Source organism: Homarus americanus, unplaced genomic scaffold (genome assembly GCF_018991925.1).
Source record: "Homarus americanus isolate GMGI-L3 unplaced genomic scaffold, GMGI_Hamer_2.0 scaffold6317, whole genome shotgun sequence".
Taxonomy (NCBI): Eukaryota; Metazoa; Arthropoda; class Malacostraca; order Decapoda; family Nephropidae; genus Homarus; species Homarus americanus.
Window position 1 is genome coordinate 16,819,797 of NW_024730668.1, and position 7,846 is coordinate 16,827,642.

Below are 7,846 nucleotides of genomic sequence, written 5' to 3' on the forward strand. Positions count from 1 at the left end.
AAAGGTCGCCCGAGCTCGAGGGAACAGGGGGGAGGAGGCTAAGCTAGCTAGCAAGGGGTTGTTAGTTATTGTGTTAGTTGGAGAGGTCTACTAGGTCCTTGTGTAACTAGTAGAAAACTCTCATCTTTTATCTTATTGGCGTCAAGAAGTTTTTTTTTTTTATGCTGTGGTGTATAATTGTGTAAGTTGGAGAGGTCTGCTAGGTCCTTGTGTAACTAGTAGAATACTCTCATCTTTTTATTACTGTTTAGTGTACAATAATTCTGGTTCTTGAGGGTTATGGAGAAGGCTTTTTGGCCACCAGATGTGTGATCTTGTGGTGTCCTCTGTTTTTAGTCGATTATATATTTCGTCTTCCATTACTTCTAGTTTGTACCATAATGCCTGTGCTTGGCTGTGTTCTTATGTTCAGTGGTAAAATGTTGTAATTTTCGTGAAGCTCTTTAATTTTGGTTGTGTATGGGGGACGTTGTTTGGAGGATCTGCGGATGGCTTTGTTTTGTGTTGCCTGGAGTTTTAATTGGTTGGTAAGGCTGATCGTGTTTAATGGTATTGGCGGGTATTCAAGGTGGGGGCGTACAAGTGCTTTAAATAGGTGTAGTTGTATTTTCTCTTCCATTTTGCCGAATCTTCTTAATTTGGTAAGCTGTATTTGGGCTAGTCTATTGCGCTCTGTTATGTGTTTATTTATTCCGGTTCTTGTTATTTTTAGCCCCAGTATTTTTCCTTCGTTTGAGTATTGTATTTCTTCGTTGTTTACTGTGATTGGTGTTGGGTTTATCCTTGAAATGTGTATTATTTTTAGTTTCTGTGTATTAGTTTTTATTTTCAATTTCTTCTCGTAATTATTTATTTGTATTATGGCGCCAGCTGTTTTTAATGCCATCAACTGTTTGGCCTTGCCTGGATGGCGGATGATCTGGGTGACATCATCTGCATATGCGATGTATTCACCGTGAATTGGTGGCGGCATGTCTGAGGTGTAAATTGTGTAAAGAGTTGGGGATAAATTACTTCCTTGTGGTACTCCACTATAAAGTCTGAAGCTTGGGCCGTAGTGATTGCCTATTATAATGTGTGCTTCTGTATTGTCTAAGAAATTACACAGTAGAGAAGTGAAGCTGTTAGGGAGTTCTTGATTGGTTATTTTGTATTTAAGTCCCAAGTGCCAGACCTTATCGAACGCTTTTGCCACGTCCCTTAATACTATGTTGCACTGTTATCTATTATGCATTGCGTTTGCAATACTTTCATATATAAGGGCTATGGCTGTGTTTGTTCCTCTGTGTTTCCTGAATCCGTGTTGTCTAGGGTTGTATTTGTATTCCAGTTCCAGGTGTGTTCTTAATCGTTGGTTAATTATTTTTTCCAAAATTTTTCCCGGTATTTCTAAGAGAGAGATTGGTCTGTAGTTTTCTACTGCTGTGGGGGCTTTTCCCGGTTTTGGTATTAGTCTGATAATTGCTGTCTTGAATTTCTTTGGGTAGTAGCCTGAAGCTATGGATGCATTGAATATATTTCTTAGTAGAAGTACCATGTTGCTTGGTAATTGCTGTAAAATGAGTTTATTTATTTTACTGACTCCAGGAGCCTTGTTCTTAAAGCTATTGATTGTTCTTACTATTTCGTCCACCGTGATTGGTTTGTTTAGTGGGGACATGTCATCCGGTGTATTCAGGTCGATCGTGGGACTCGGTTGCCAAATATGGGTTATTTGCGACATATGGTTGGATACTTCCCTCTCTGTGGTCATGCAAAAGTTTAAGTTTTCTTCGTTGGTGATTTGAAAAATCTTACTCCAGAAAGATCTAAATTCCGGTTCTTGTTCGGTTGGTTCTGTTAATTTGACTTGATTACTATGTATTATATAGTTTGACTCGTTACTTGGGGTTCCCATTAAGTGCTTTATTTTCTGCCAGAACTGGTTCGGTTTATGGTAGTTTCCTTCCGTTTCTGAAATCAGCTTCTGCCAGTTCCTGTTGAATGTTTCTTTTGATATCTTTTTTAGTTGTTCGTGTATTATGTTGTATATGTTTCTGCGTTCCGGTGTCCATCCTTGCTGTGTGATTAGTTTAATTAGGTTGCTAAATTGTGTCTGTATGATTCTTGATTGGTGTGAGTATTGAGGGTGTGGTAATGTTCGGTAAGTGGTCTTGGGTATGTTGTGTTCCATGGCCTGGCTGACGTGCTCATACCATATATCCAGTGATTGGTCTAATAGAGAAGTATGCCCGTTGTGTAATTGTATGGGTTGCGGGTTATTTAATTCTTGTTTGAAGTTTTCCCAGTTAGCCCGGTTATAGTTGAATCTTAGCCTGGCCGGGATCTGTATTGGGGCTGTGGAGAGTGTGGCTATGATAGGGAGATGATCACTAGTGGATATTGGGCCGGGTTCGAGTAGTATGTTTAGGTGGTGGTGTTGATTTGTTAACACGAGATCTGGGTATCCTGTGTGGCCTGCTCTGATGTACGTGGGGAATTCCGGTCCAAGGTGTACCACGTTGCCGTGGCTCACTAGTGTGTTCAGGACCCGGCCTACTGCGTTGTTGGTATGGTGTCCTAGTATGCGGTGCCTAGCGTTGAGATCACCCAGAAAGTATGCAGGTATGTTCCTCCTCATCAATCTGAGCATGTCTGCTATTGGAAAAATTGGTCGTCTTGGAGGGAGGTAGCAGGTGCCAATTATGATTGGACCCGTTGTGCTGTTAATTTCTATTGCCAGAAAGTTTTCTTGGAATGTATCATGGATTTTATGTTTTATGCTTCTTTTAATTGCTATGGCAACTCCATCTTGTAAAGGATTTTGGCTGTTTTTTTGGTATATTGTGTAATTAAATATCTTGATTTTATTTGAATTATCCCTGCCGTGAGAATTTAGTATGATGACGTCTGGGTCTAGGGTACGATATATGTTGTAAAATTCGTGAGCTCTTGTATGTGTCCAGGCCAGGACATTATGTTGAATTATTTTAAGTCTGTTGATTATGAATGGTGATGTCTCGAGCTTGTTTGCGGCATTTTGGATGATCCATGTTCTCCTGAAGACCTCCTCTCCGTATGCAGGCCGAGGCGAATTTTCCTGTATTTGGTTTGCTCCACCTTTTCTATTCTATTATATTTGATCAGGATTCTTCCTCTCTTTATTAGTGTTTCTATATGGTGATCTTCCATATTCGTATCTGTATATGTATATTTTACTTTTCCTTCCCAAATCTCCGCCAGTAGTCTCTCGGTTGAGAGTATTTGGGGGGCTGAGAAGGTGTAAAACCTGATACCGGTTTCCTCCCCGAGGTCCTGATTCTCAGTCATTTTTCTTGGTGACGGTGGTGGAGCTACAATTCCCGTTTTGATCTTTTTAGGGGTGCTATATACGAGCGCTTGTTCAGGTTGTATAACAGGTTCATGTTGTGAAATGGGTTCCTGCTCCTCTTCGTCTTCTTCCATTCCCTCTTCGCTACTTTCTGATTGGGGGGGTTTGTCGGTAGTGGCTTGTGATTTGGTGACTTGCGCCTGACTGGTGGTTTCCGCTGGTTTATAGATCAGGTTAAAGATTTCTGATGAGGGGACGCCGTTGGGGAATTCCATGTCTGGGAGGATATTCGCCGCAAACATTTCCTTTACCCTTTTAGCAAAGCATCCTGGTTTGGCAATATTCAAGAGGTGGGCGTGTATTATTGCCGTCATGATTTTAACCGATTGTTGACTTCCCAGGTTGAGCACTATAGGTTGAGCTGGGGGTTGTGAGGCTACCTTTTCAAGGACTTTAGTTGTTTCCTTTGTTAATTTGGTTACAGCCGAGTAGGTCTTGTTTTGCTTTTCCTGTGCTCTTTCCTTTTCAATTTTCCTCTTTTCCTTTACAATCGCTTTCCTTACTGGACAGCGTGCTGCCAGTGTTCTGTGGTCCCCTTGACAGTTCAGGCGCCTAGGAGTTACACTGCTTTTGCACTCCCGGAATGTATGTCCCTCCTCCCCGCATTCGGAGCAGTATTTTGAGTTTTTGTTCGGGCAGTCCGTGGCTAAGTGAGTATATTTGTAGCAGTTCCAGCAAGGTGTGATGGGAAAAAATTCTTCCTCTTCAACTTGATTGCTGCCTATATGGTAGTTGGAGAGACAGAATCCTTCCTGTATTGCTTTTTGTGCCATTCCTATGTCCTGAAACCTAATTTTCAGCATAGATGGTAGTTTAGGTAGTTTAACTACCTCCTCTACTTTGGCCCATTGATTTCTTAGTTCCAGGTCTCGTTTCAATTGTTGTTAGCTCGATTCTTCTGTGATGGTCTTGTCCAGTCTTTTAACTACTACAGTTTTCCTGGCTCTTAGTTGTGGTGGGATTACTACTTCGAATCGCTGCTTCTTCAATTCCTTTATGCTGTCATTCGATTGTAGGGAGCCAACGTCTTCTTCTGTCAGGCAGAGGGCGATGAATGAATCCTTGGTTGTAATAAGGCTCGTGATCTTTATTAGTAGTTTTGCACCGAGCAGTTCGGCTCGTGAGCTCTTCCACGGTTCGGTTACATCCCCATCAAGGGAGCGTATCCTTACCCTATGTGCCCTCATTGTATAGGGGGCAAGGTGGACAAGCCACCTATTGAAATTCGATAGGTAGCCTACCTAGTCTGGGTGAGTTAACCTACCACAGGAATTACAACACCTCCCACCGCCTTTTGTCTGTCAAATGGTCGAAAGGTGGTTCCCGTGTATCTCTCCCAGAGCCCCGTCAGGGGAGCCTACTTCTCTAGTGTCTATCTAATCTGTTCACTTATAGGTGTGAGCCCTAGTGTACCTACTTGGGGTGGGGGGGGATACAGGATATGCGACCCCCTTCCCGGGTGGACCCGCACGATCACGGTTTCCCAGGAAGGCTCGGCGGAGGGATGGTTCTGCTCCTTCTCCCTTTCGTGTTCACAAACTCATGGGAGGGAGATGAACATTTACAGGGAGGATCCAAGGACGAATACACCTCTAGGATGCAGGTCCCCAGGCCAGAGCGAAATAGAAGGAAGAATAAAGGAGGAATAGCCACTGGTGCAAGAAACACCAGTGGGGTCGCGGCAGGCGTCCGCTACAGGAAACCGTTGCAGAGCACCCAATCTGGGCCGCCTCTGATCAGGAGTCACCCCTGATCAGTGGGGAGGCACAGAGAGGGCGTTGTCAGAGACGAGCTTCCCAAGTGTAGAAGTGTTGGTTGGTGAGGTGATATTTTGCGTTCCGGTCGTCAACAGTAAGAGACAGGCTAGCTGGCTTGGCTGTGAAGGATGAGAAGAGAGGTCCAATCACGACGAAGGCTGGCTGGCGCAGCCAGGCCTACGCGTATTTATACGGTTGGTCAGGATCAGGGAAGTGGTGTGTGAAATGTGCGGGGCCAATCACCGTGCAGTTCACGAGAGAGGCCTGGTGTGCTGAACTCGTCGCTGCTTGGGAAGGTCAGAAATCAGTGAGCAGTAGTAGCCCTACGTCCGCACCTGAGACCTAGTCTTGATGTAGCTGGGGCTTCTACTAAGGGGCGCTTGTGGTAGAAGAGGTACCGCTCTTGCCTCGCAAGCAAGATGTCACGGGTTCGATTCCCGGGCAGGCGTAAGTTGTTTGGACACTCTTCCTAGCCCCCTTGGTCCCTGTTCACCTAGCAGTAAAGTAGGTGCCTGTTGTAAATCGAAAGGTTGCGAATTCGTATTCAGGGAAAGTTGTTGGAGCTTCTAAATTTGGAACTAACACAATCCGGAGGAGTGGTGACCCGAGGATCACACACCCAACACAGACAAAACCAAATACGTGTGCTATGCGCTAACCAAATATAGGCAGTCGTGTAAAGCCACGGCATTATCTCTCCCACTACAATTCCCTTCCTAACCTCCTGCTCCTTCCTCTGTCATCTTCCCCGCTCTGACTTTCGCTACCAACAACTTTTTGGAGCTTCTAAACTTGGAAAGCTTCTACTACCTGTAAGCTGATTGGCTGGTAAGCGAACAGCAGGAGATTAGTCGGCAGTTGTAGGGGAGAGTATCCACTACAATACTCCCCTCCCCTACGGGCACAGCAGGAGACTTGTTGTCGGCAGGGTTGTATCCCACATATGAGACATAACGGGCGGGGGTGTGGATGAGCCGGCTGCTACGGGAAACAACTCTGTCTAGAGATACGAGATCTGTGGGAGGAGGAGGAGGGTTGTGGATAAGAGAAGGTGGTACTGGCGAGTAATGTGGTGCTTCTCTCACGGCAGGTGCAGGGGTGCCAGGTGGGGTATCTGTATCATTAGGGCCGGATGCACGACCCTCATCAGGAGCAGGGTCCACGTCAGGAGCAGTAGGTACCTGAGGATAAGAAGAGGGTACCCAGAAATGTTGTGGGCGAGGTGGTGCTGTAAGCGGCAATGATGGGCAGACTGGCGGAGGAGGTGTTGGATGAATGTGTTCAGGGCGGTGGGAAAGCTGGCGTGGGGCAGTAGCCTTGAATGCAGAAACTGCCTGATGTAGTGTTTGTAGTAGGTCGTGATGGGCAGCAGGAGTGAAGTGGTCAAGGTCAGAAGTAAGGCATGTGATGTGCTGCTTGATAGTGTCGGAGGTTATGGCGCCTACCAGTCTCCGTCGATGTCGCTTCGTCATGTGGTTGCAGGGAGCCTCACAGCGTCTAGCGTTAGCACCAAAACGTTGATGGTACCAACAGGAGGTAGGTACACTGTGCTGGGGGCTGGCGGCGGCAGCATCTGAGGCAGTACGGGTGTGTTGGGGTCGGTAGGACGTAGTGCATGGGGCAGGAACGGGAGCAGCTGCAGGCTTGGAGGAGTAGAGCTGCTTAGGGTGTCCAATCTGCGGTGTAGGGACAGTAGCAGGTCCCGCAGGTCTTGTGAGGTGTTGGTCATTTGGGGAGCGTTGATCAGGTTGACGAGACCCGAGGAAAGTGAAAGTGTGTCCGCTGAGTTGTGCGTGGACGCATGGCGCACAGCAGTGTATTCATGGAATACTCTGTCCACCGTGGCTGCATAGGTCGCCGAGGTAGTAGAATAGTCCAATGCAGAGACGACGAGACGAACTTCTGCAGGAAGCTTCTGAGTGTGAAGCTGGCGCAGGATGGTGTCAGGAAGCCTGTCTGTGTGGCGGGAGTTCAGTCTCTGTATCTCGTCCCAGAGACGGGCAGGCGTTGAGTTGCCGAGGGAGAGATAGGTTAGGTCTTGCAGGAGACTGGTGTGAGGCCGCTGGTATCGCCTCCTGAGAGCATCTCGTAGAGCTGCGAATTTGTTGTCTGCTGGAGGGTTGGTGATAGTTTCTGAGACTTGTGTAGCGACTTCTGTGGGCAGGGAACAGATCAGGGCAACGTATTTCTGTTCGTCTGTAGCTGTAAAGCCGATGAGAGCTGCCTCCGTGTGGATAAGCCAGTCTTCAATGTTGTGATTGAAGACTGGGAGAGTGATGTGTTTCTCGTCCATTCTTGTGAGAGTGCGTCACACTTGTTGGGTAAGGATGAGGGATGGGTGCTTGCTCTGACCCCCTTCGGTGTTCTCAATCTCCTGGGAGGGAGGCGAACAGTTACAGGAGGGACCACAGGACGAATACACTTTTGAGGGTACAGGTCCCTAGGCCAGAGCGACAAAAAATGAAAAGGAGCTCAAACCACGTCTGGAATATCGCGCTATAGCTACTCTCCGGCTGTAATGTGAGGTCACTCACACCACCAGTGGGGAGAACAAACTAATGTGCGATAAACCTAACGGTCGTGAGATAATGTCGGCGCTGTAGTGGCAGGTGGTCCAGTCAGGTCAGTTGGCCCACAATGGCAGCAGACAGGGAGGTCCTCTCAGCTCCAGGGGTACGGCAGCAGAAAGTGTGATGTTCACAGCTCCAGGGGTCACCAA